We start from the raw sequence: 27,710 nt of genomic DNA, 5'->3' as shown, positions 1-27,710 counted from the left end.
TTTCCAAAGATAAGACAAATCAAAGGAAAAAGGACTACAAAAAAAATCATAAATCAGATGGACATATTAAATAGGCTCCTCAGGCAATGATCTAGTTTAATGTAACACTCAAAGAGCATAACAAAGTTCTTCTGTTCCCTTAAGCTAAAGCGAACATCTTTGTATGGTTTCCAAAACTGACACATTTGAATAAAGTCCAAGGATGACTCTAGTTTCAATGTTAGTAGTAAGAGTAGTTTCTTTCCAGAAGAGGAAAAAAACAAAAAACAAAAAAACATGGTTCTATTATTTGTGTGTTGTTGATGTCTCACATAGATTGGGTCAATCTAAAATAAATTCTTTTAATATACTCTAATCATTATGCTACTACTACTTAATGAACCAAGTGAGAATACATGATTATTCATAAAGCAAAAGTCAACAAAAGGAAAAGATGACTCAAAAAACAGCACTCATTTAAAAAAACTACCCAGTTCAAATATGTCAAGCAAATATTTCACAAAGCAAGGATTTGATCATCACTGTCATGATAAAGGGGGGAAAGGTATACCATCAATTCTAAGATATATTTTAGAGAAAATTTAATGGTTAAAAATATGAAATTTTAGGAAGAATACATTTTGAGACAGAAGATTTAAAAGTATAGTTGTTTCCACCATCAGATACAGCACTGATAATAAACAAAAGAAAAACATCAAATGTCACCATGTTATAAATCTGAAATTCTGACTTTACGCCTTAGCAACCTAATGAGTAATACATCTGACAAGCTGGTCTAATAGTTTGGAGATAGGGAACGGACCCTACCACCAGCTTCATTGGAAGCACCAGTAATTTAAGTAACTTTTAAAGAAATAGAGCTGCCTGCACAGTGCTTGCATATATAGTAAGTGCACAATTAATATATCAAGTGCAACAGAAAGCAACTCAGTATATGAAGCACTTTTCTGTTGCAATGACTCAGTGTATGCTTATTTGTAATAAGATCACTTATAAAGTAATACAAGAATGAAGGGGAAAAATTAGATGCTTAGGAAGAGAAAAGGATTTAAAATAAACATGAGTGATATCAAAATAAAGGAGAACACTGAGTGTATGAGTTCTGAATTGAATTTTGAATTATTCAATTCATTGAACATGTAGAAATTAGTTTCTTCAATATTATGTCCCAACTACAATAAAGATATATTTTTAAAAACATCAAAGAACTACCACACCTTAAGTAAACTCTATGAAACCCCATAATCTGATTTTTAAAGTTGAAAATATAAACAAATATCAAGAATTGTTTTCTCCACCTGTAGTACTCCATAGCAGATGATTGAAGCTACTGTTTAACTAACTTTCTGAGGTAGAAACAGACTCTGTTTTCTCCTTAAAATCTCTTGTCAAATTCTATTTGACATTTTAATTTCTTATTTTATTAAGTGAGTCACTGAGGCAACTCAACTAGAGTATGAATATATGGCCGTTAGATCAATTAATGGTATTTTTCTTATGTTAGGGAAAGTAAGTATTTGCTACTCCTTCACCTCACACATTATTACTTTAAAAAATTAAAATTATTAATTATAATTAGGCTACTATATATGGGCTCAAAATTACCTCTCACCTGCATCAAACCGATGAGACATATGTAAAAGTACAATCCTATGATATGGCTAAAAAGTCATGCCCTAATTACATTTTTAATGTTTGTTGTCTGTTAACTTAAAAGTAACTTGCCTTTCCTTGCATTCCAGTAGCAATGAGCACACACCTAGCATCCAGGTACAATTTCCCACTAAAAAAGAAGATTGTGTGAGAGTAGCTACAAGATGAAACTAAAATGTCTTTGTATGTCAAAAAGTAAGGTAGTGCTAAAAAAAAAAAAAAGTAGGCATTTCACAGGAACAGCTTGAGGGAGCTCTCACTGGCTAAATCTGGCAAAAATTTAGCACCAAGTAATGCATTGCAGTAACGAACTATAAACCATTGAAAAATGGGAATTTATAAGTTCATACTAATAATAAATCTATCAATAAGTAAAAATGATAGATGAGAAAGGAGAGGTCTTGCTTACAGTAGAATGCTGAGTGCCAACCGCTATATGTGGAAGGAGTACTGTAATTGGCAACGTATCATTTTACAACCATTATGATAAATGTTAGATAACCTAGGGGAACATTTTGATGAGGAGCAAGATATGTGCATGGTCTTAAAGTGTCTACCTACAGACTGCTTATTAATTCCAAGGAAAAAAAGAGTTAATTAGACACTAGAGAAATTACATAATACCTTAATCGAAAATTGACTTCTCCAATGAGAGGTGGACAGATAGTGAGTACCTCCAGGTGTATACCTCATATAGTATCACCTATGCTGAATTCTGGCTAAGAACATATATCCTGAATCTAATCATAAGGAATGCTATGTTTCTAAAAAGGAGATTTATATTTTTCAAATTGTTGATGTCATAAAAGACAAAGAATGGCTGTGGAAATGTTCCACATTAAATGAGGCTGAAGAAGAAATAGAGATGGAGATGGAGATTGGAAGGAAAGAAGGCAGGAAGAGAGAGGGAAGAGGGTTAAGGAAGAGGGAAAGAGAGAAGGAGAAAAAGGAGCTTAACAGTAGTTGAGTAGGGTAAAGGATATATACAAGTGTTCTTTGTAGTATTCTTAATCTTGCAATTTCTGTAGGTTTGAAATGATTTACAAATAGAAGGTAATGTATAACTGGTCTTTCTTGGTGTTTCTCAGTGTACTATATTATGCTGTTTTCCTGGTCTTGCTTGAAAGGAAATCATTTGAATACCTATTTAATACCTATTTAAATTATATTACAGAATAAAAGGAAAACCGGAAGTATTAAATCACACCATCACCAATAGCTTAGAATCTTATATAAAGGGGGTACAGAGATATATACCACATAATATTATGATGTCAATGATAAAAGCTAAGATACAATTTCCACACAAATATTTCAAATTTCTTTTTGTTAGAATCATAGAACAAAGTCAGACGATCCCTTAAAAGTACCTAATACAACCATTTGATTTTTCGGTTTATGGAACTGAGGTCACACGGTCACAGAGAACCAAGACTTAAAACACAAGGACTCCTATTGAGCCTTGTCACCTGCCAAAGTATATACTTGGCTAACTTGAGCAAACTGAAATGTTTCAAGTAAATCCTTTATATAGTGTTACTATGAACACAGCAAAAAAAAAAAAAAAAAAAGCCTATTTTATCCCTTAAGCTGTTTTAACTTGTATATCTGAAGTGTTTATTTTAACACAGATTATAATTATATATATATATTTATTTTAAAACATGAATTTATAGATAAAGGGTACTATATATGCCTAACTGACTACGCTTCAAAAATTCATTATAATCATGGCTAACCATCATAAATGTCATTCCACTTAAACTGTTCTCATTAAATGTACTATCTGAACTAGATAAACACAACGGAATCCATTTTCATTGGGCTATCTCTAACAATGCATGAAGTGATTTTCATTCAGTCATCGGTTTATAAAGTAATTGGTTTGCCAATATTTCATTTTCATATGATCCTGTTGACAGAAATAAGTATTAGGTAGCATAATTCAGCTACTCCATCTTTTCCATTTAATCTTCAGATCTCCTAGTCACTCCCCTGTCATTTACTAAAGACTGTAGCAACGGACTCAGTCTTTTTGTTCACTCTAACTTCTGTTGTTTTCAGTGACTTCATCATCTGCATCAGACCTATTCTAGTCTCTCAGTTTAACTTCTCCATCTTTTCCTGAATTCAGCCTCTGCCATTCAATCCTGTGATCATCACACCCCGACCACCAAAAGTAACACAACCTCCCAAATCTCAATTCAATCACCGTAACTGATGATCTTTTTTTCTATAGGTCCAGTTTAGTTGATCAAGTAACCCTGCTGAACCAATTATTAAATGTCAATGAAGCCACCAGCTCTTTGACCCACCGTCCATCATTCCTCTCCTGTCCTCACTTGCCTCCCTGTCTAGTTTAAATTCCATGGTCCAAGATGTATTCCTTGACATTAGTAATCATTATCTAATGCACTTTCCCCTTAATGCTTCTATATGTTTTTGCAGGCCTGCATTTGTATGGCATTCTTAGAAAATAGCATAATTGGGAAGAGTAATATCACTCTAAAGTAATAATAATCAATTTCAAGGGAACACTGTCTATTATCCAGCAATGACAGCAACACTATACCGATAATTACTTCACATTTTTTCAAATGATTCACTTCACATCAATCCATACTACACTGTTGCTAAACTGTTAGGTGATGACACTGCTGCCTAACTAATGAGAAAATAGAAACTATCAAATGGCACCTCCCCACCCATAATCATGCCACCAGCAAATAAACTTGCATTTACACCATCTTCATCTTTCCCATTACAAAGGAGAAAAGGATCCTCCTATCAAAGGTAAGTTCTTCCACTTGTAGATCTAGGACTCTTCCCTTTTCTTTCTTTCACTTTTTATTTTCTCTCTCTCCTACAACTTCAACTTTTTCTTTCCAACACTATTATTCTCATTAGCATTCAAAGATGCTTCCATATTTCCCATTTAAAAAAAAAACACATAAAATAGGCTGGGCACGGTGGCTCATGCCTGTAATCCCAATACTTTGGGAGGCCGAGGCAGACAGATCAACTGAGGTCAGGAGTTCGAGACCGCTTGGCTAACATGACGAAACCCTGTCTCTTCCAAAAAATACAAAATTTAGCCAGGAATGGGGGTGTGCACCTGTAGTAGTCCCAGCTACTTAGGAGGCTGAGGCACGAGAATCGCTTGAACCCGGGAGGTGGAGGTTGCAGTAAGCCAAGATTGCACCACTGCACTCCATCCAGCCTGGCCTATAGAGACTCTGTCTCAAAAAAAAAAAAAAAAAAAAAAAAAAAAAAAAAATCCTAAAATACCCTAATACCATACCCTTCCCACATACCACCTTCTCCATGCTCCTCCAGAGCCAAGCTTTTCAAGAATTGTCTAGCCAAACTGCTTATACTCTCTCACCTCCAACTGTATTCTTCAACTCACACCAACATGGCATCTAGTTCAAACTCTTAGTAGCATTTGATTCATTTGATCGTACTCTCCTTCTGAGAACATTTTCTTATTTTGGTTCTATGACTCACAGTGTTCTACTTTCTTTGGTCATACTTTCCTCAATTTGCTTTGCTGGATCTTCCTCCTTTCTTAGGCCTGTAATTGATAGAATGCATCAGGGCTTCTATCCTGTAATTTTTTCTCTTCTCCATGTATACTCTTTCACAAAGTAATTTCAACCCGATGTATTATGTGAATACCATCGATGTGCTAATGATCTCAAATTGATACCTCTAGCTATAACTAATCCCTGGAATTCTAGACTCAAACTCTAACTAGTTACTACTTACCAAACAACATTTCCAACATGATTTCAGTCTAGAAAAAAAATCTCAAATGTAAGATGGCCAAGGCATAACTCTCTATTCTTGACCCCTGACCCTGACACCACCCAAGTTTTTCCTTTCTCAATAAATGGTACCATCAACTAGTTGCTTAGGCCAAATAATTAGGAGTCTTTCTTGCTTCCTTTTTGTCTTTTATCGCACAAATCCAATTCATCAGCAAGTATCATTGGTTCCATCTCCAAAACATATGTGAAAACCAATTAAAGCAGTGAACAAAGCAAATTGAGAAAGAGTGGGCTAGTGAAGGAGGAAACCCAGGAGAGTACGAAGTCATGAGAACCAATATCATAGTTTCCTCTAAGAAAGAGGGAATGCTCAAATATATAAAATGCTGCTGAGAGGTTAAAATAATAATTGAGCCACAAACATGGAAGGTCACTGGAGTTCTTAAGAAGAGTAGACTCTGTGGAATGATGAACATGAAAGTTCAATCGGAAGGGACTGAGAGTGAGATGACAATGTAAGACAGTGACTAATAGAATAATAGAGAAATTTTTCAAGGGGCTTTGCTCTCTGAGAAGCAGAGAGATAGGGAATAGTTGGAGTGAGCTATGAGGTCGAGAGTGGTTCTTTCTATCAAGAGAAGAGACACTAGAGCATGTTAGTATGCTGCTGAAAATGATCCAGTTGAGAAGGAGAAAATAAATATGGCATGGAGAAAGGAGCTAAATCACTGAGGAATGGGAACCAGGGCACAAGTGGACAGATTGCTCTTCCATAGGTACAGGGACTCTTTCTGTCCATGGTAACAGGAAATAATATCAATAAAGATACAGGACAATTTGATAGATTTTGCAAGGGAATATGAAGGGGCTCTTGATGGAGTGCTTCTAGATTTGTTAATGAATTATGAGGTAGGTCATCAAACATGTGCATGTTTATGTTTCTCCAAGTGTTTGTGTGGTGTGTACTTTGGGGATTTAGAGGTGAGGCATGAAAGAAGTTGAAGAAGAGAAAACGTGAGAAATAGCTATGTTAAAAAGCAAGAAAAAAAGATACCTGATAGTTTACAATATAGCATTAAATGTCAAATTTGTCACTTACAGGGTTTGACCAAACAAAAAAAATCACATATATACCAGTTTGGTGGATTTTTCTTTTATTGCAAAATTACAATTTCTTATTATACAGCAATGTATTTTTGGAAGATAAAACAACATTACATATTTTGTTTGTTGTATGCTCAAACAAAAAACCTGTTACAATGGTTCACAAGTAAAATGACACTCTTGTAGATAAGCAAGTTATTCATTTTTCTTTGTACAAGTCTATTTCTGTATAGCGATGTCAAAAATTAATTTGAAGATATAAAAGCATGCAATTAAAGTTACACTATGGTAAAAACTATGCCCATTTCAAGCTTATTTCTATTGTTCTGTGGCTTACCAATACATGATCAGAAAGCATGATGTCTTAATGTCAAGAGTATTCATTTAAAATTATATCAAGTAAGCAAGTTGTATTTACAAAACCAGCAGCATGTGCTGAAATTGTTTGTCTTCCTTTTAGCATTTTAATTTAGAGCTTTCTAAATGCAAATTAGGGAAAGAAAGTCTCTGCTCACTAGATGGTAAGTATATATTTTTTCTTTCTTTAGTATCTCAATTGTATTAGTGGTGTTACTTTATTGGTAGTGTATTTACATGCAGCCTTCTTGCATGGCCCTCAAAATACTTTATAAATATTAAAATAATGCCTATAATTTCTCCCCAACTAAATCTCTGCAATGTACCATTAAAATTATCCTTCACTAAAGGCAAATCATTACTCTTTTTATATTAAAAAATAAAGTGCTATTTTGGACAACTGACTTCCCCAACAGACAAAAACTGAGCAATATCAGAATGTACATCCCCCCCAGGATATAAATACAAAATAAATCCATGAAACTTAAAAGATCCCAAGCTATAAAACTCCCTCTGCTTTGGCCTTTCAATTCTCAGCTCCATTTTTATTACACGGCAACTAAAACATTACTCAGGTGAAGCAGTAAAGGGGAGTTTTGAAAAAGTCATCAAATCCTCTCTCTGTCAAGCAAAGATAGCAAAGGAGTTTGAAAGATAAAGCCTTTTGTGCAAAATAACTCATCACAGCTTCTCTAAAATTGAACTGCTAAAATTGGTGAAGCTTGTTCATATTCACAGAAAGGTATTCACTCACTTGATAAACTACCAATAGGGAAACCACTTCTAATCCCAGTAACATATACAGTCATAAATTTGTGACCTTTTTAACCAAAAAACAATGTCTACTTGGTTTTGTATTTTTCACTGGATAAAACAAAATAAATCTCATTTTCTTTTTTTTTTTATTATACTTTAAGTTTTAGGGTACATGTGCACATTGTGCAGGTTACATATGTATACATGTGCTATGCTGGTGCGCTGCACCCACTAACTCGTCATCTAGCATTAGGTATATCTCCCAATGCTATCCCTCCCCCCTCCCCCCACCCCACCACAGTCCCCAGAGAAATCTCATTTTCAAATGGTTAAATAAGTTAATTTTCAACTATCGGTATTCATGTCTACATATTTTAAGCTATGGATATTGCCAGACAAGTATTCTTTAAAATCTACACTCCAAGGTTGCTTAAAAAATAAAAGTATCTTCAATGGATTTCATACTTACTTAAAATGGATTTTTACATATTTTAACAAACTACAGTGAGTTCTAAATTTTAGCAGGGTTTCACAACATAAACTCACTTAAAATTTGCCTCAATGTCAATTTAAGTAGCAAACAAAATAAACAAGATAAGAAGAAGCAATAGTTTCTCCACTTTAGTGACAATAATTATTTCATTTATTTGATATTTATGGGACTATAAAAGTTGGATTGACTTCACAAAATAGAATTGAGCAGAAATAGTATTTCAGTTTTTCTGATATGCATACACATGTATACACACATGCACACATGGGAAAAGTTGGTATGATAGTAAAACTCAAAAACCAAGCATTCATTATCTTAAAATGTAACACAGTCAAATGATTTCTGATCAGATTTTATTTTCAATGAGTGACTCATCTATTTTCTGGATTTTATTTTATGACATTAGCAATGGTCTGATATTCACTCAATGAAAACATAAATCAGAAGCCTGAGAGAAAGAAAATAAAGTACTAGCTTCACAATCTACACAGAAAGAGGATTATAGTTCTACATTTAATATGAAAATTTTCAAAGCACAGCCATTAGCCATGAAAGGAAATCTCTTTAATGTTCAACAAATTCATCTAAGAAACATTAGAAATACATTTATAGATCAAGAAGAACTTCAACTTGGTCTCTTACAATATAATCATCACAACAAATTCTAAGCAGTGATTAATGGAACTGGTTTGCATGTACATCAATTTAATCATGCTAACATCCATGTTAAAAAAGTATTATTATAATGACAGATGAAACTGAGATTTAGAGAGGTTAAGACACCTGCCCCTGGTGGCATGGCAGCCAGGATTTAAACTCAGATAGTCTAGCTTCAAATAATATACTCTCAATTAAACTGTTACAAAAAATAATAATAAATAACCTCTGCAAGAGTAATAGTTGGCAGATTATATAAGAACCTACCAAAAACGTATACTAATGTCTAGCCTGAAGGCATCACTGCTAGCTAGTCAATGTATAATCTTACAACTAAAGAGAAAAGGAATGACAGAACCAGAAAAAAAGATGAATTAACTCAATTAAGTCTTCTTATTAAGTCTTCCTATTGTTTTCTATTTATACTCTTCATTTCTACTGGTATTTATTTATTTGGAATGCTTGGTTTAGGTAAAAAGAAATCAACCCTGTTTTCCCCATCAAAGATATGTAAATATTACAAATTTTTTGCACATATCAACAGATTTAATGCCGAAAGTTTACAATGGGAAATTCATTAAGTCAAAATTTCCCATTCGCTTACACTGTCCCAGAATAGTTAGTTCCAAGGAAAAATACTGCTTTTTTTGAATACCTCTGACAGCTTCTAACAGGGAAGATATAAAGAAATATTCATCACAAACAAAAAATAGGGAAGATATAAAGAAATACCCAGTACAGCCACCAGTTAACATAGCTCCCACACTGCACTTATCTGCAAATAAATGTCTGAAGCATAATTGGAACATGCTACTCCTATTTTAATTGAAACACTTCACAAGTAGAAATTTTAAGCCAGTAATCAGTACCATTCTGATTATCATACCATTCTGTCAGCAAAGGTTATTCCCTTTTAAAGCCTTTTCTCACAAATGACCTCAACATCATCATCAGGTGTGCGTAGGTTGGCAATTTCCTTTAGCATCTGTCAGAATGCCTACCACAGGAAGTACTCAATAAATAGTTACAGGAAAAAATATATGAAATGAGGAAATGAATGAATGAACCATGTAAGGAATGATTACACTGTCATCAAAGGATAAGTCAAATATCAGTATATAGTAGACAAGACATTTGTTAAAACCCATAGAACTGTATAACACAAAGGCTGAATCATGATATAAACTATGGACTTTAAGGATAATAATTTATTAATATTGTTTCATCAACAGTAAAAAATGTACTACCCTAATGCAAGATATTAATAATGTGAGAAATTCTGAAGGAGAGGAAAATTATATGGGAACTCTGAGATTTCTGCATAATTTTTTCTGTAAGCCTAAAACTGCTCTACAAAATAGTCTATTTAAAAAATGAATAGCACATTTTCAAATTAGGAAATGCTACACCTGGCTAAAAAGCTAAATGTTTATTATTATTATTACTATTATTTTTAAAATAGTAAAAATAAAAATAAAGAAATGTTACTAACACTTCCAATGAAAGTTAATAGTCATCAAAAGACAGAGGAGAAAAACAATGAATACCATATGCATTATTTATTATTTTGATTTCTAAAACATAGCAGTGCAAAAGCGCCTCCAGCAACATATACAAAAATGTATCAGTCTACATATTAAAATAAAAATCCTTCAAAACAACCCAAATACAGACTAATAGAGCAGAGATACACGTGAAATTCAAAGTATATTCAATGCAACACAAGTCTCAAATCACTGGAAAAGATAAACCACCCACAAGCAGGCTTGCTCAAAGCCCTGATATCTGATGATGTTAGCTACAGTTCTATAAGCTCAGGTGGGAATAATATGTTTCTCTACACCATCCCAAGCTGAGAAATGATGGCTAGGCAAAACTGTTGAGAGATCTAGACGTTAGGTGGCACTCAAATAGACCGAGATTTAATAAATGTCTTCATAATAATGCCTTAGAGAGACTACCACAGATACCATCATCTGGGGAAAAAAAAAAAAAAAAAAACCCTCAAGGGTAGGTTACTTGCCAAGTCTCAACCTACAAAGTTTGTGACAAAAAAGAATCACACAATAAATCACACAATAAGAAATCATGCCTGGTTTATTAAATCAGTAAAATATTATATTCCCACATACAGAGTAGGAATTAAATGTGTAAATGAGATCAATAACAACAAAGTTCTCTACAATATAATGTAGCTGTCAGAGAATCAATCAAGCTTACTACTCTTCAGTGAAGTCTGTGTGCCTGAGAAAGCAAGCAAAAGCAGTGTCTCTGGATTTGACTCATCTACATGGTGAGATTTTTAAACGATGATCTTTAAAGTCACTTTCAGATTTCAAATGATTCAGTTTTGGGACAGAGATATGACCCACTTTAGTCTCAGGAAACTTGAATACCTTCCACGTATTGCTTTACCATGACAAGACATCCAAGTCAATAGATGTACGATGAGAGTGAGCTCCTCCCAGAAAGCAGGAGAAGCTGGCTGGGCTCCAACCACAAGTATAAAAGTTAGAAGTAGACTGAAATCCTGCCAAGAGACTGTCACAAATGGAGACTCAGGAAGAGAAATAGGAAAATAACAAATCCAGCTCCATTTGAATGGAAGCCAACGATAATGAATAGCACCACTTGTATAATTTCTCTTGAGTCCCTATCACAATTATTATACTCTTCTGTTTCCCTGAAGTAACTAATGCAAAATTTTTATCTAAAAGGGAAATTCTAGTTTCAACGGTCCCACTAATTTTAACAACAACCACAACCACAAAAAAACTACAGGTTATCTTAAAATACTTTAAAACAAAATTAAAATGCAAATGAAAACTTCAGGAAAAAATTGCAAACTGCAAAAATGGTGATAATGGGTTAATATAAACATATAAATATATTTAAAGAAATAAGAAACATACTATACTTGTAAAACAAAAATGAGTAAAACTATATGAACAAAAATTAGACGAAAACAAACGGTCAATATGTAATAAAGCTATTTAAACATCATGAGTAAGCAAATAAATATAAATAAAAACAATAAGATACAGTTTTTCACCCATCAATTTAACAAATATAATATTTTTTAAAATCATGACACTCAGTATTTGTGAGTGTTCTAAATGATTGCTACTCACATACGGCTGGTAGGAATCTAAATTTGAAAGCCTTTCAGAAACAAATTTGCAATACATAACAAGAGTTCAAAACAACTCATATCCTTCCACCAGTAATTTCAATAAGAAATTTACAAAAGGATTTATATACAAGACTATTCTATGTGGCATAATAATATCAAATAATTTGAAACAATCTAAATATTGAACAACAGGGAAATAAATAAATCTTAGTAAATAAATCAGCAAGAAAAAAATGAATGAACCTATTGAAAAGTGGGCAAATCACATGAACAGGCATTTTTTAAAATAAGATACACAAATGGCCAACAAACATGAAGAAATGCTCAGCATCACTAATCATTAGGAAAATGAAAATTAAAGCGACAATGAGATAACCACCTTATCCCAGTCAGAATGGCCATTATTAAAAAGTCAAAAAACACAGACGTTGCAGTGAGACGAGATCACGCCACTGCACTCCAGCCTGGGTGACTGAGAGAGACTCCGTCTCAAGAAAAAAAAAAAAAAAGTCAAAAAACAATAGATGCTGGCATGGATGTGGTACAAAGGGAATACTTTTACACTGCTGATGGGAATGTAAATTAGTAAAATGACTATGGAAAACAGTATGGAGATTTCGTAAAGAACTAAAAGATCTATGATTTGATCCAACAATCCTACTACTGGATATCTACTCAAAGGAAAATAAGTCATATCGAAAAGATACCTGCACTTGTATGATTATCACAGCACAATTCACAATTGCAAAGATATGTAACCAACCTAAGTGCCCATCAACTGATGAGCAGATAAAGAAAATGTGGTGTGTGTGTGTGTGTGTGTATACGGAATACGACTCAGCCACAAAGAAGAACAAGATAACATTTCTTGTAGCAATTTGGATGGAACTGGAGGCCACTATCCTAAGTGAAGTAATTCAGGAAAGGAAAACCAAATACTGCATGTTGTCACTTATAAGTAGGAGCTAAGCTATGGGTACACAGGGGCATGCAGATTGGGATAATCGACACTGGAGACTCAGAAGGGGGTAGGTTGGGAGAAGGATGAGGGCTGAAAAAGTATCTATTGTGTACAATATACACTATCTGTGTGATGTATATACTAACAGCCGAGGCTTTACTACTATGTAATTTATCCGTGTAATCCAAAACCAATTTTACCCTAAAGCTATTGAAATTTAAAAAATAATGATAATAAATCATAGTATATTCTTACAAGGGAGTTTTATAGAGCCAATAAAATCATGTATTTGCAGAATATTAGTTTATGTTCCAAGAATAAATATTAGATTCAAAAAGCAGGTTATAGTATATACTACATACCAGAATAAAGTACTTATAAAAATATAAGGATACAGACACAGTAAAAAACGAAAAACCGCAGGCATAGGGAAACCATCACTGAAAGAATAGCAAAATGAATAAAACGTTAAGGTGCATTTTGACTTGTTCAAAGCTGGGACAGAGAGAATGATGGTTACTTCTAAATTGCAATTGCGTCATATAAATTCAAGAGACCTTTTTAAAATCTCTCATGCTTCCTAAATGGTATAAAATGAACATACATGCCATGAATGAACACAAAAGGAAACATGAAAATATCCCCCAAGGCAATGCTTGCAGGAAGGAAAGAGACCCTATTTTGTGGAACCTACAGTGACAGAGGACATACAGGCCAGATTACAGGCATTTGCAAGAGCAAAAAGTGCTTCGACAGGCAGCAGGAGATAAATATACATATATGTCTGAGATCTAACCAGCAGAAAGCCTAGTATGATTTTCTCACAGCTGTACTACAGTAAAGTACACAAAAGATGAAATGAGGCCATCTTATTGCCTAGCTAAATAGAAAAACGGATTCAAAAGGAACTTTTGTTACTCTCAATGTTTAAGAATAATATATTACTAAATTAAATGAGGTATACATTCAATTGTATGAATGATTCAGATTTGAATACTGGATCTACCACTTAAAAGTTGTGTAACTTCAAGCAAAATACTTATCTCCTTAAACCTTTGTTTCTTCAACTATAAATCTGAGATTAAAAAAAAATAGTACCTATATCTTACAAGGAATCTGCTAGCATTAAATGAGGAGACTTAGGTAAACTCATCCAGCACATTATTTAGCACAATTTAAATGCTCAACACTCAGCAAGTGTCTTCTGCTATTTTAATGATTGTCATCTACCTATTGCACCTCCCTGAAGTTTATGTCCCTAAAGTCAAACATGTTCCCATAAAGCAAAGAGCAGTCACACAAAGAATTAGTCTGATTTACGACCCATCTTTTGTCAATCGACTCTCTCTCTCAAAAGGTGCCCTGATAATGAAATGTGCAAAATCATGTGCATTTTGACTTGTTCAAAGCTGGGACAGAGAGAATGATGGTCACTTCTAAATTTATTCCCATTCCTATTCTATTCTGATTACCAGCTCCACTAACTCCTTGCTTCACTTACACACATTTTGCACATATAAAGGTGTGAGTTCAGTACCATGGGCAACCATGAGAACACTGAACATAAACACCATACACAGCCTATTTTTCTGCTAGATGGCACATAACCCAATGAACTTACACAGAAATATTCTATTTCTTGCAAATAATCTTTGTTTATAAACCACTTAAGCTGTTATTGTTCTAATTTCACGTCTCTGAATTACTGAATTTTCTAAGAATATTGACTTCTGTAGCAGTTTCTAAGATATCCACAAACAGGAAGCACATAAAAATGTATTGAAGTCAGATACGAAATAAAATATTAATATTAATTGTGTATTTTACATAAATATAGCCACATATTTAAGCAATACAATGTTGAACTTTTTTGAAGGGCAGTGGCAAAAATCAGCTTAATTTCTCAAACTTCCAATATTTAACATTTATCAAAAATTCTTTTAAATTCCAAGTTTTCATATGTTAAATTTCAAACCTCAAATTAGAATAAAACTGTTGTTTAAATGGAATAAAGTATCTGATATTCAAATTAATATTACAATCCTGGTCTATTTTCAAATATTATTCTTCTCACTTCTCTGGCTCCTTTTCCTATAAGCCTTAACCAAACTTAAAACAAATGAAATCTTTTTTTTTTTTTTTTGGAGACAGGGTCTCAGGGGATCCTCCCACCTCTACCTCTCAAGTAGCTGGGACAACAGGCGCATGCCACCATGCTCAGCTAATTTTTTTATTACTTGTAGAGACAGGGTTTCACCATGTAACCCAGGCTGGCCTCAAACTCCTGGGCTCAAGCAATCCGCCCATCTCAGCCTCCCAAAGTGCTGGGATTACAGGCATGAGGCACCATGTCCAGTCGAAATCCATTATTTCTCTAAATCCTGCTTCAAGACTGATTTCTTTGGTAAAGATGCTTAGAATACCCAACAAACTGAATCCAAGCCTTTCAACTATCTGGCTAGAGGTATATATTCTGGAATACACTATGACCACATTCCCTTACTTAAAATATCAAACTGACACTCAATATCTTGTACATATCTAATTCAAGAGATTGAAGTCTATTTGTTGATTAATCAGTTAAATGAAGGATAGCTACTGTTCCCCACCTTGTTATATTTTAGACACTGTAGAAAATAGATCCACATTCATTTGCTCATACTATTTCATGATATGCAATTTCTTTTTTGCTCCAGAAATTGAGACTTTGCAGAATCAAAAAGTTAAAATACTATTTTAAAATTCTTTATACAGCATAACTCCTGAATTTCTCTTCATTAACTTCATGCAAAAATCATTCCCAATAATGAAGGCGTCCCATAGATCAAGACTACTTATATGAATGTATTCATATTTCATGCTAATTAGCCCCTGTACACGTAATCTCTTTCCCTAGTGTGTCCAGTACATGTGTCTCTGTCCTGGATTGCTCATTAAATCTGCTATAGTTCATGTGAGCACTGCATCACTGTGACTGAATTAGACATTTCAGAATCCAAGGCCTATGATTCCTTCCTCTTGTGTATTTCTTACAAAATCTTACAAGCAAAGCTGTGGTAGTGTTGTAGAAATAATGCATACACTAGCCGATATGTTTTGTAAGTGTATAAACAAGGTTATCACAAAGGTAGACTGGTATCCTCAAACCCTCCATTGTGCATGCAGGTAATATGCCCAGTATCTGACAAGGTTTGAGAAGTAGCAACTCTTATTCTTTTTAATGGGGACCTCTGAGACCAACAATGTCTAGAAAAATACCATGCTCACTGTTACACAGAGACTTTCCTAGATTACTGTATCCAATCCACACATACACACTTTTAAAAAAATTAAGTAATAGAGAGTGTTCAGTAGTTACAATGGTAATATATTCCTCCTCAACTGTAATGTTCTGAATCTAGTTTTTTTATACGAGAAAAGAGGAGGTTACGTTTAAAAAAACTCAGTGATACAGGGGTCTCAAGTATGGATTAATTTTTAAATCGTTACATGATGGTAGTCTGATTTCTCTCTTTCTTCTAGTCCTAAGTCACGAAAGAACATTGCTGCAGGATGAAGTTTTTGACTTTTTTTTTTTTTAGAATGAGTTCTGTACAATCCCAAGGAAAGATATTTTGCAGACTTGACAATTCCACATTGATTTCCACTTTCCTATTTTTTGGAACCTTAGGCAAACAACATTAAAAAAAATCTGTTCTGTATATACCATGTAGATTATTTTAAAGATCACTCTATATCATACATACGTTTCTACTCACAATATGATTGAAACTGTTAATTATCTACATACATAATAATAAAAGTGGACTACAATGCTTGTTGGAACACTTATATTTTTCATTGACTTTTTAAAATCCTAATTTCTATAAACAAATAATTCTGACCAAATCCTATCTGGCAATATCTGGATCCTTTTGGTTTTCATTTTTAGCAGTAATACAAGTACTTGCCTTTATTAAGTTTAATTCATAAAACAGTGTCACAGTAAAAAATAAAATGCACACACTAACAATGTCTGCTCTACAAAAAAAATGATTTCAGAATTTATATATTTTAAATTCAAAATCTCTGTTACATTATCAATAACTTAAAAGATAATAAGAAGATGGCTTTAAGACATTCCCAGCTGGCAGGGCAGTTCCTTCATGCTAATTACTAGAACAACATAGACATGAAGTATTAGAAGTCATCATCAAAAGAGCAAGTTAAAATCATGTTGGCCCTTTACACCAGTGTATATTTTCTTTTGAGGATGCTTGTAATTAATATCTACTCATAACTTTATCATCATCAAGACATAGATGGAACATATATAGTTTTATTTAGAGTTTGAAAATTTACACTGATCCAGCAACTCTTTAAAAAGAAATTACTGATATGTACCACAAAGTAACTTATCCTGAGGGAATTTACCAATCCTTGTGACAGTAACTTTGGTTTTCCAGCTCTTTTCTTTCAAACATCTTCAAAGAAAGTGTTTACTTATGTTGTTATACTATTTAGACATTCTCTATTGCTTTGTTTTGTTTAAATACAGAGACTTTAAATAATTCATAAAATTCTCTATTTAGTTAAAGTAAGCTATGACCATTTTCAAAAGAAGAGAGTGAGAGAAAGAGGGGGAAAAAACCCTATAAGGAGAGCAACAAAAGGACTAATGGAGATGACCTTTCAAAAGGACATTTACTAGCATTCTAATGCAGCTGACTTAGTTTATTAGGTCTGGCATCTTTCTGATCTCTGACGCTATTATCTTACTTAGGAAAAAAAGTACACTGTGAATGTAAGGATTTCAAATATTTAAAGTTGGAAACTGGTTTTAATTGTTTGCTAATCTTGCTCATAAAAATCTCACATTTTCATTTCTTGACACGGAATGGATATCTAGTCTAGATGTATCTATGGAAACCTAACTATATCTGAAGATCAAATATTCTCAACAAAATTTTTATAGCATATTAGGAATTGTTTTTCTACCAGAAAAAGAAGCAACCTCTTTGTAGATGGCTGGCAGTGAATTTGAGACTTTCAAAATACAGAATCCAGAACCCTTGGGAAGGATACCATACAATGGTTTACACATGTTCCTTAAGGGCATCATACTGTCTTACTTAGAATTATAGTCCTTCGAGTAGACCAGGTCTTTAGTAAATGGTTGTGTGAAGTAAACAGTTAATGATCCCAATAGAGATACTGAATTATTCGAGGAAAACTGAAAACTTAAAAGAGCCAAAGTAGTTAGTCACATAAGTCAGACTCTCTGAAACAAAGCAGTACATCCTTTAGGCAAAGGGTGCAAATAAAATTAAGTTTTCATAATATACTCTCTTAAAAATATTCCAGGAAACTTATGCAAGTTCTTTTGTAATTGAGATAATCTCTTTGAAATACTTCCTTTACACTAAGATTTGTGGACTTGAGTGCTTTTTTAAGCGGAGCATAGCAGTAATAGATGTAAAAAGAGACAAGAGTGAGGTAACACACTGGCCCCCCAAGAGCTTAAAAATTAGGGAAATTAGAATAGAAAAAAGCCTACAGATAATGGCTATTATTATTAATAGCTATCTAGTGGCATTAAACTGATCAGTTCAAAGATCTGGCACTAAATTGCCTAACCAACACTCAAAATTCCAATCAAAATGACAAGGATAAATTCAGGAAATAGAACCGTAATTTAGTAATTTGAGTAATGTAAAATAATAGCCCTTATCAAGTTCTAAAACCAAATTTTATACTTTTTCTCTATATAGAATATGTACAAAGCTCTTATTCTCACTACTTTATGACATGTGCAATGTCTTGCCTCAATTTATATTGCAAGAAGCTCCAGACTAGTCTCTGCCTCAAGACCAAATGGCCCCTTCTCCATCCCCAACCAGGTCCCAAACATCTCTCAGACCATAATCAGAGTGATCTTTATAATTATTTAATCTGAGAGTGTTACTTCTCTGCTTAACATATTCTCATTCCATGTTAGTTTTAGAATAAAATCTAAACTCCTAAATACTGCAAGCTAGGCCATTAGAGAGTAGGTAACTTCATCCCTTTATGCCCTGATTTCTTACCACTTTCCCTAAAAGTACACTACCTATCACTTACACCAAACAACTTAGAGTTTCTTGAAAACACCACAGTTTCTCAAACCTTAACACATGCCTCAATGTGTACTCTCATTGTGTCTAGAATTTTTTGCTACTGCAATCCTTTTTCAATTGGCTAATTCCCATTCTGACTTTGAAATTCAGATCTGGCATCAACATCTACTGGGAATTCTTGCTTACTTCCCTTCATCTGAGTTCGGTGGCCTTCTCTCCTCTGTGGTCCTGCAATATCCTACTCTTCTCTTTTCTGGCATTTACACATGTTATGATAATAATCGATTACCTATCTATCTTCCCCACTATCCTTGCATTCCCCGAGGACACAGAGTCTTATTTATGTACCCCTAGCATTCAGCACAGTGCCTAGAAAATAAGTATGCATTTAATAAATGTGAATTGACAAAAGAAAGCAGAAAAACAACTAGCACTTGCAATTAACATACTGTTAACAAGATTAAATACAGTGGGCATTCCCTTGATGGAATGATGCTTGAACAAAAGATGGGAATACATTATACTATAATAAACACCTTTTGTGCATTGAGGTAGGCTGTAAAGTTTATAGAATTATAGATTTTTCCATTATTTTTCCAACTTTCTGTATTTTATTATCACAGTTTAGGATGTCCCCCCCCATCCCCCGCCCCATAGGTTCCAATGAATGCCTAAGGTTATTCCTCAAAATTTTATCATTTTGCATTCTGATGAAAACTAGTTATGGAGACCTCTTGTCAGGCTCCAATAGCCAGTGGCCTCCATACATAAATGGCTCCCCTAAAGTCACCCATGGACATCACTTACAGAAAATACCTAAAATCTCCCTAAGTAGTATGACTTCAGCTGACACACCAGGGCTGAGAAATGCTGCAAAGGGTGGTTAATCAGTGAGCCTTGAAAAGCCAGAACAAGTATAAAAAGGGTAAAAGAAGTAACAACTAATGAGCTGGACAGATATTGTAAAGCCCTGAGTAAAATAATTTGTTAAACTAAACAGGAAATCAAATCGAGTCTCAAAAATATGACAAGTAAAGGCACAAAGTCTCTAAAGTATAGTTATTGGCTTACAATTATTTTAAGCGTATGTTTCTACTCACTACAATTTAAGCCATGACCCAGTTTTGAATAATTAGCTATATCAACATGGTACAATTTACACTATTGTGTTTTCATAGTGCCATGAAAAACGTTTCACTGAAAATCCAGAGGTTAATGTAATTTTCCACTTAAAAATGAAACTGATGACAGATTATATACGTATAGTACACTATATCTGAATCAGAGATAGCAAAATTGAATAAGGTGATTTGAAACACACATGGGAAACACAAGGGGAAACACTAAAGTCATTCTGAAAATATGAATGTAAAAATATGAGCTCTTTATTCTTGTGATTTGTTATTTCCCCCTGCTGCCAAATATAGCTTGTATCCCACGAGAAGGCATGGTACATGTACGCATAATACTGTCATATTAGATTACTAGTAAGTACAACAAAACCATCAAAAATATTTGTATCATGCTTTAGCACTTTCAACTAAAATGATATTTTGTCATACTGTTCTTAAACATAACCATCCAATTATTAGTAGAAAAAAAAAGAAAATAGCTGTGATTATAATTTTTGCCAAAATATAGCAAAATGGACTTGTTTTACTGTTCTCTCCAGTACCCAATTATTTCTCTATCAACAATAGTCTTGTTAATTATACCTTTTGAGGATTTCTCAAAAATTTCTCTTCTCCATCCCTACTACCTTAGTCTCCTCTATGGTTTTGCTGCAGATTTGAATGATGTTAAGTGGGCAACCCAGGGGTGGTTAAAAACTGTGTTAAGATTTTTGACTTTTTCCTCCATTTCTTATTCCTCATCTAATAAATATGAATTAATTAGACAGGATTTGTGACTCTGTGAATATTTTTCTAAGTGAAGAAAATGGGATCATATGAAACCATCAGAGAAGGTAATGGTGGTCGGTGCTTGGTGTGATGGAAACCATTGAAGAATGTTAAAAAGGAACCTGAGTCACAAACTAGTGGGAAGAAAAGCTGATCATCATAAGAAAGCAGAAGACTAAGTAGGTCAGTATGTATCAAAAGAAGAAAAAAGTAGAGGACACACACCTGCCAATTTCAAAACTTACTATAAAGCTATAGTAATCAAGACATTGAGGTACTGCCATAAAGACAGACATACAGTTTGATGGAATAAAAATAAAAATCCAGAAATAATCTCTTACAGTCAATGAATTTTGGATAAGGGTGACAATTATGAAATAGAATAGACTCAACAAATGGTGCAGGGATGCTGGATAGCCACATGGAAAAAAAATGAAGTTAGGTAAAACAATGAAATTATTAGAGGAAAACAGAGGTATAAATTTTTGTGACCTTAGATTAGGCAACAGTTTTTTAAATATGACACTAAAAGCACAATTAAAAAAACAGATCAATTTAGCTTAATAAAAGTTAAAACTTTTGTGTTTCAAAAGACACTAACATGAAAATGAAAACACAACCCAGAGAATGGGAGATATCTGCAACAATTCAATGATAAAACGATGACCCCATTAAAAATGAGTAAAGGGGGAAGCTGAGGCAGGTGGATAGCTTGAGCCCAGGAACTGGAGACCAGCCTGGGCAACATGGTAAAACCCTATCTCTACAAAAAATACAAAAATTAGCCAGGTGTGGTGACATGTGCCTGTAGTTCCAGCTACTCAGGAGGCTGAAATGGGAGGATCACTTGAGCCTGGGAGGTGGAGGTTGCAGTGAGCCAAGGTTGTGCCACTGCACTCCAGCCTGGGTGGCAGAGCAAGACCGTGTCTCACTAAAAAAAAAAAAAGAAAAAGAAAAAGAAAAAAGTAAAGGATCTCAATAGCTATTTCTGCAAAGTAGATATACAAATAGGCAATAAATAAATGAAATGCTGCTCGAAATCATTAGCCACTGGGGAAATGCAAATAAAACCATAATATTCTCATACCCATTAGGATGGCTAACATTAAAAGCAGACAATACCAAGTGTTGCAAAGGATATGGAGAAACTGGAACCCTTTTATATTGCTAGTGGGAATGTGAAATGGTACAGCTACTTTGGAAAACTGTTTGACAGTTCCTCAGAATGTTAAACACAGAATCACTATATGACCCAGCAATTCCACTCCTAGATATATACCGATACATGCCCAATAGAATTCAAAAGACACATTCAAACAAGTACTTGTACAGGAACACTAATAGCAGCACTATTTGCAATAGCCAAAAGGTGGAAACAACCCAGATGTCCATCAACTGATGAACGGATAAACAATCTGTGGTATATCATACAACGGAATACTACTCAGCCATAAAAAGGAATGAAGTATTGATATATGCTACAACATGGATGAACCTTGAAAGCATAAGCTAAGTGAAAGGAACCAGACAAAAAGAACACAGATTATGTAATTCCATTTATATGAAATGTCCAGAATAGACAAATACATAGAAACAGAAAATAGGTTAGTGATTGACAGGGGCAGGGGTTTGAGGATGGAAGATGAGGAGTGACTGCTAATGGGTACAGGTTTCTTGAAAAACAAAAACAAAACCAAGAGAAGATGTATCAGGAAGGTCTTATCAAACGTAAAGATGAAGAATGATAATAGCTGAGAGAAAAGGTTAGAAGGTAGGAACTAGAGGCAATAGAGAGAGTAGTTTCAGTAGAGTAACAAACATGGGTACCACACTGCCAGGGGTCAATGAAAGGGCTGGAAAGTAGCAGATGCACTGGATATTGACATCATATTGAAGATGATCGGCCACGAAAATAATAAAATCATTTAAATGTTAGGAAGACAGGCACACTGAAAACAATTCCATGACCATTAAAAAAATATTCTATGAAATATTTTGGCATCCTTATTTCTATAATGCAATTAATTTTCTAATACCTTAAGAAGATTAAAGCAATAATTATGTAAATGACCAAGCTTATATATGACATTGCCACAGCATTTTACATAATACAGCTTTTTAAATTAAAAATTGCAGTTTATAACTTTTCCTATTATTGCTCTGAATCAATTATTTTTTTCCTCAAAATAAAGACCTGGATGTAATTGCAAGAAAAGTTTAAAAAGAAACATAGGGAGACTCAATGTTTACAAGCGCCTCAGCGTGTTGGAAGCTCTGGTTTCTTTTGGCGTCATTGGAATGCTGCTCTTTATGTAAGTCCATTGTGCAGTAATGAATGAAATGGCTACCGATGCTCTCTAAATAAAAGACTCACTCTCCCTCAACAGAAGCAGGTGCTATCGAACAGCTACTGTTTGCACAGCGACTTTCCAGACAAAAACTTTACACAAAAGGAACATACAAATAATTCCTGGGAGGCCTCCTCTGTGAATCTCCAAGACAATAGCCCAGCTGCAGTAACGCCACATGTGCCATTTTTAAGGTCAGTTTGGTATCTGTGCCTTTTTCATAGCACTACTACGAGTATATTTATAAGGCACATATCACTTAGAATTAGACATTTGAGGTTATATTTTATTACTTGATGAATGTCTTAGTATAAGGTCTTTATTGCAAACAATCTTTTGGCTGTTGGTGCTTACAGTTGTAACACAATTAAGTATTGCTAAGAAGTATCTTTTTAGCACTTTATCACCCACCATATTTTAGATCTATCTATTATTTTAAAAGGTAGCAGTTGCATGTAACTTACTTTGCAAAAGAATTAGATATTCAGCTTATAAAAATATGAAGTGATATGATTGATAATTTAAGAATCCACACTATAAGCCATGTGATTTATAATTTACTTCGGCACATAATTTATAGAAATATTTGTATCTCTATACTTCAATGGTATCCAGCAATTTCTTTAAAATAACCATCAGAATGAATAAAAGGACAGATAAGGCTTAGGTTTCCTCCTAAAGTTGTATCAACAGGTTTTCATATTAATTTTGGGACTTCTAAAATTCCTGTAGTACCAGATGTGTACAAAATAAATTATGAGATAAAACAGCAATGCTACCCAGAAAATGAGAGGAAGGAAAATGATTAGAATCACCTGTTTTTTGTTCTTTTAAAATAATGCTAGAATACTGATATGCTATTTTACAAGCATTATCAACAATGCCATTGATACTTAGCAACTCCTCACACAAGACATGCAAAGGCAAATCAGAGCCATTTTAAAGGAAGGCCAAGCAATATATTTTGTTAAACAAACAAAAAAACTCTATCTTCTACATGTGAGAAAAAGCGATGTTGCTTACAATCCAATAATAAGACAATTAGCAGTGTTTCAACAGGAAGTCTGATAGTCTGGATGTAACAAGGACAGGAAGAAGGCAGAACAGCAGTCTTTAACCTAAATTCAGAACTGAAAGATCAAGAGAGCCACCTGCAGTTTGAAATCCAGAAATACGAAAATTCCTCTGACCCTCTATTTAAAGGCATTGTTTCTAGGGATGATTCTCCCAGAGCTCCTGATTAATTTGGACTTGGTTAGGAAAGTACATCACAATATAACTCAGATGCACTGCAAAATAATTATATTATGTTTTCAGTTCCATGATCCTTTCCATCTAAGATTTGTGCTTTCTACTTTTTTAATAATTATATGTTAATGCATTCAACAAATAATCAAAATATATTTATTGAGCATTTACTACATTGGTTACTTTTTATTTCCTAACCAAATGGCAACAGAACTTGTATTATAAATGGTATTTTACTAACAACTATGCAACAATATGAGTCCCCATAAGAACAATCTTCAACTTTTGGGAGCACTATCAAAATATAAATTATCTTGCTTTTTAAAGTGAAGTTTCTACTTTCAAGTTTGGATTACAATGATTCTAAAATGCTTTTATTATCTCTATCCTCAGTTAGGTAACCATAATGTCCTCATGGCCCATATTAAACATACCTTCAAATAAACATATCCATGTTCATATATAAAGTTTTCAGGCAAGAGCACAGACTATTATGAATCAGGGTCTGTTTGGAGTGTTGTAAGGTAATGCCATATTTGGTGTTGATACCTAAGTCTCTACTGGATCCTAGAGTCCAAGGATATCAACATTTAGACAGGAAGAATAGGTTCTTTCCCATTTTCAGCTTTCACAATGGAGGAGAAACTCTTAACTGAGACTTAGGAGAAAGATGGCTGAAACTGTTTATTACTCTGTTCTACCACTTACAAAAATTAATATTACCACATGATTTCTAGACTACTAAAAAGTAACGATTTATTTTAGAGATTATTGCATTCTCAATTGATCTCTGGGTATGTAACTTTTTTTTTGTTTTTTTGTTTGTTTGTTTTGTTTTTGAGACAGTCTCTCGCTCTGTCGCCCAGGCTGGAGTGCAGTGGCGCGATCTCGGCCCATTGCAAGCTCCGCCTCCCGGGTTCACGCCATTCTCCTGCCTCAGCCTCCCGAGTAGCTGGGACTACAGGGGCCCGCCACCACGCCCAGCTATTTTTTTTGTATTTTTAGTAGATACGGGGTTTCACCGTGTTAGCCAGGATAGTCTCAATTTCCTGACCTCGTGATCCGCCCGCCTCGGCCTCCCGAAGTGCTGGGATTACAGGCTTGAGCCACCACGCCCGGCTGTAACTCTTTTTTTGTGTGTGAGACAGAGTCTTGCTTTGTCACCCAGGCTGGAGTGCAGTGGCTCAATCGCGGCTCACTGCAACCTCTGCCTCCCGAGTTCAAACGATTCTCCTGTCTCAACCTCAGGAGTAGCTGGGACTACAGGTGCATGCCACCATACCCAGCTAATATTTGTATTTTTAGTAGAGACAGGTTTCACCACGTTGGCAAGGCTGGTCTCAAACTTCTGACCTCAAGTGATCTGCCCACCTCGGCCTCCCAAAGTGCTGGGATTACAGGCGTGAGCCACCGCACCCAGCCTGGGTAGGTAACTCTTAAGTCTGGAGCTAAATCTATCAACACTTCATAAAACCTAACATGATCAAACATCAAGACTGTTGCTACCACAAGCAAACGTTTCCAATACAGTGATATATCGATTTTCTCAGGAATAACAACACTCCGACCCCCATCCAGGGTATCAGAAAAATGAAACAGGGAATGGTGTCTAGTCAACAGAAGCCTATTAGCCTTCTTAAGAAGATTTGGTCAGAATTGATGAGTTAATCTGTTTTTAACAGATCAGGTCATTCTCAACTTAGGAAAGACATCAGTTATTTTGAGATGGAAATCAAGAACAGTCAGATTTTATTCTGGCTTTAATGATATGCCTTTCATATTGGCTAGTTGCTTTGTTTCTTTACCTCTTCTAATCAGATCATACTCAGGAGAAATAAATGGAAATATAAGTGAATCTATTCATGTCTGCTACTATAGTATAGCTATAACAAAATTTATGTTTGAACACAAACCCCCAAGCACTAACAGGGTTGAGGGAAAGAGGACAAGCCTTCTTTTGGGTGGAAGAGTGATAAATTACTGACACACACAAAGAGGGTGACTCTTGCCTCCCTAACCTACACAGACTAAAGCATGTCTTTCTCTGATGTGGGAATGATCTGAATCCGTATCTGTTTTAGAGACACTGGCTCTGGAATATGTGTAGATATGAATATGCTGGATGTTCATTTGAAGGTATTACCAAATGTTTTAGAGACACCAGGGATCTCACAGAATTTCTCCATTTAGAAGAGTTTGGTAACATTAACTGATAACATTAAATGCAATATCATATTTTTAGCAAAACCTACACATAAAATCGAAATATTTTTCCAGGTAAAATACCTTGAATGTAAATTAAAAGTGTAAAGTTTTCTAATTTGCTTTGATTAGCCCATATAACCTAAAGAAACAATATCAGTATCTTCTTGCATGAGTTGATATGTAAGAAAACCCCTAGTATCCATCTCATTGTATTGCAGATGGCTATAATTTCTTCCCAGACTACTACTTACCTATTTATTTTTAGATAGACTATAACTTGCAAGACTGAACTATGTACTTACATATTTTTGAATGCCTGTTGATTATTTATTCAAAATGTAATCTGATTTTCTTTGGTAATATTGAAGCAGGTTTGTCATCTTTAGCCATGTTTTAATAAAACATGTTTTATGTGTAGCATCACTGCTAAGATAAGGTATTTGAACTATTTATATAGGTAAAAGGTAAATTGCAAAGAAAACACGGAATCTAAAATATCTCTTATAGCAACATGGTATAATCTTTTCCCTTAATGACTACATTCTTACTTCTACAGGTATGAATGCAAATCTGCTTCCAATATACTGTCCTAAAAAATACTTAGAACAGAAAATGAAATGCCACATTTGGAAATTCTTGTCACTAACGAAATGTCCTGTAAGTCAAGAGGTGCATTATGATGAAAGAGTTGAGTCTGAGCTATGAATCCAGACAGTGTGGGTACGAACTCTAGCTCTCCCACTTACTAGCTGTGTGACCTTGGTTAATTTACTTAAGCTCTTTACGCTTCGATTTTCTCATTTATAAAATGAGGAAAATATTAGTTTTCATTGGGTTACTGTTAGAATTAGTCCATGTGCATTAAACACTTAGAGCAGTGTCTGGTACATAGCAAGCACTAGATATGTGTTTGTAAGTATTATTGGTATACTCTTTAAAATAATCTAAATCAATTCATAGGTGTACAGAATGATACCCAAACCATGAAATTTTGAATAAAGTTAAACAGAAAGAAAATATTAGAAACAA

At 34.3% G+C, this 27,710-nt stretch overlaps 1 protein-coding gene and 1 pseudogene across 7 annotated transcripts in view; both read right to left on the bottom strand.

Moving 5' to 3' along the window:
- DIAPH2 (diaphanous related formin 2) overlaps positions 1–27,710 on the bottom strand; it is a 921,502-nt gene that overhangs the window by 556,759 nt on the left and 337,033 nt on the right. The gene's annotated exons all lie outside the window — the stretch shown is intronic.
- On the bottom strand, positions 5,679–6,354 carry LOC129395332 (uncharacterized; annotated as a pseudogene).

This window comes from Pan paniscus, chromosome X (assembly GCF_029289425.2).
Source record: "Pan paniscus chromosome X, NHGRI_mPanPan1-v2.0_pri, whole genome shotgun sequence".
In the NCBI taxonomy this organism is placed as follows: Eukaryota; Metazoa; Chordata; class Mammalia; order Primates; family Hominidae; genus Pan; species Pan paniscus.
This window is presented reverse-complemented; position numbering and strand designations above follow the sequence as displayed.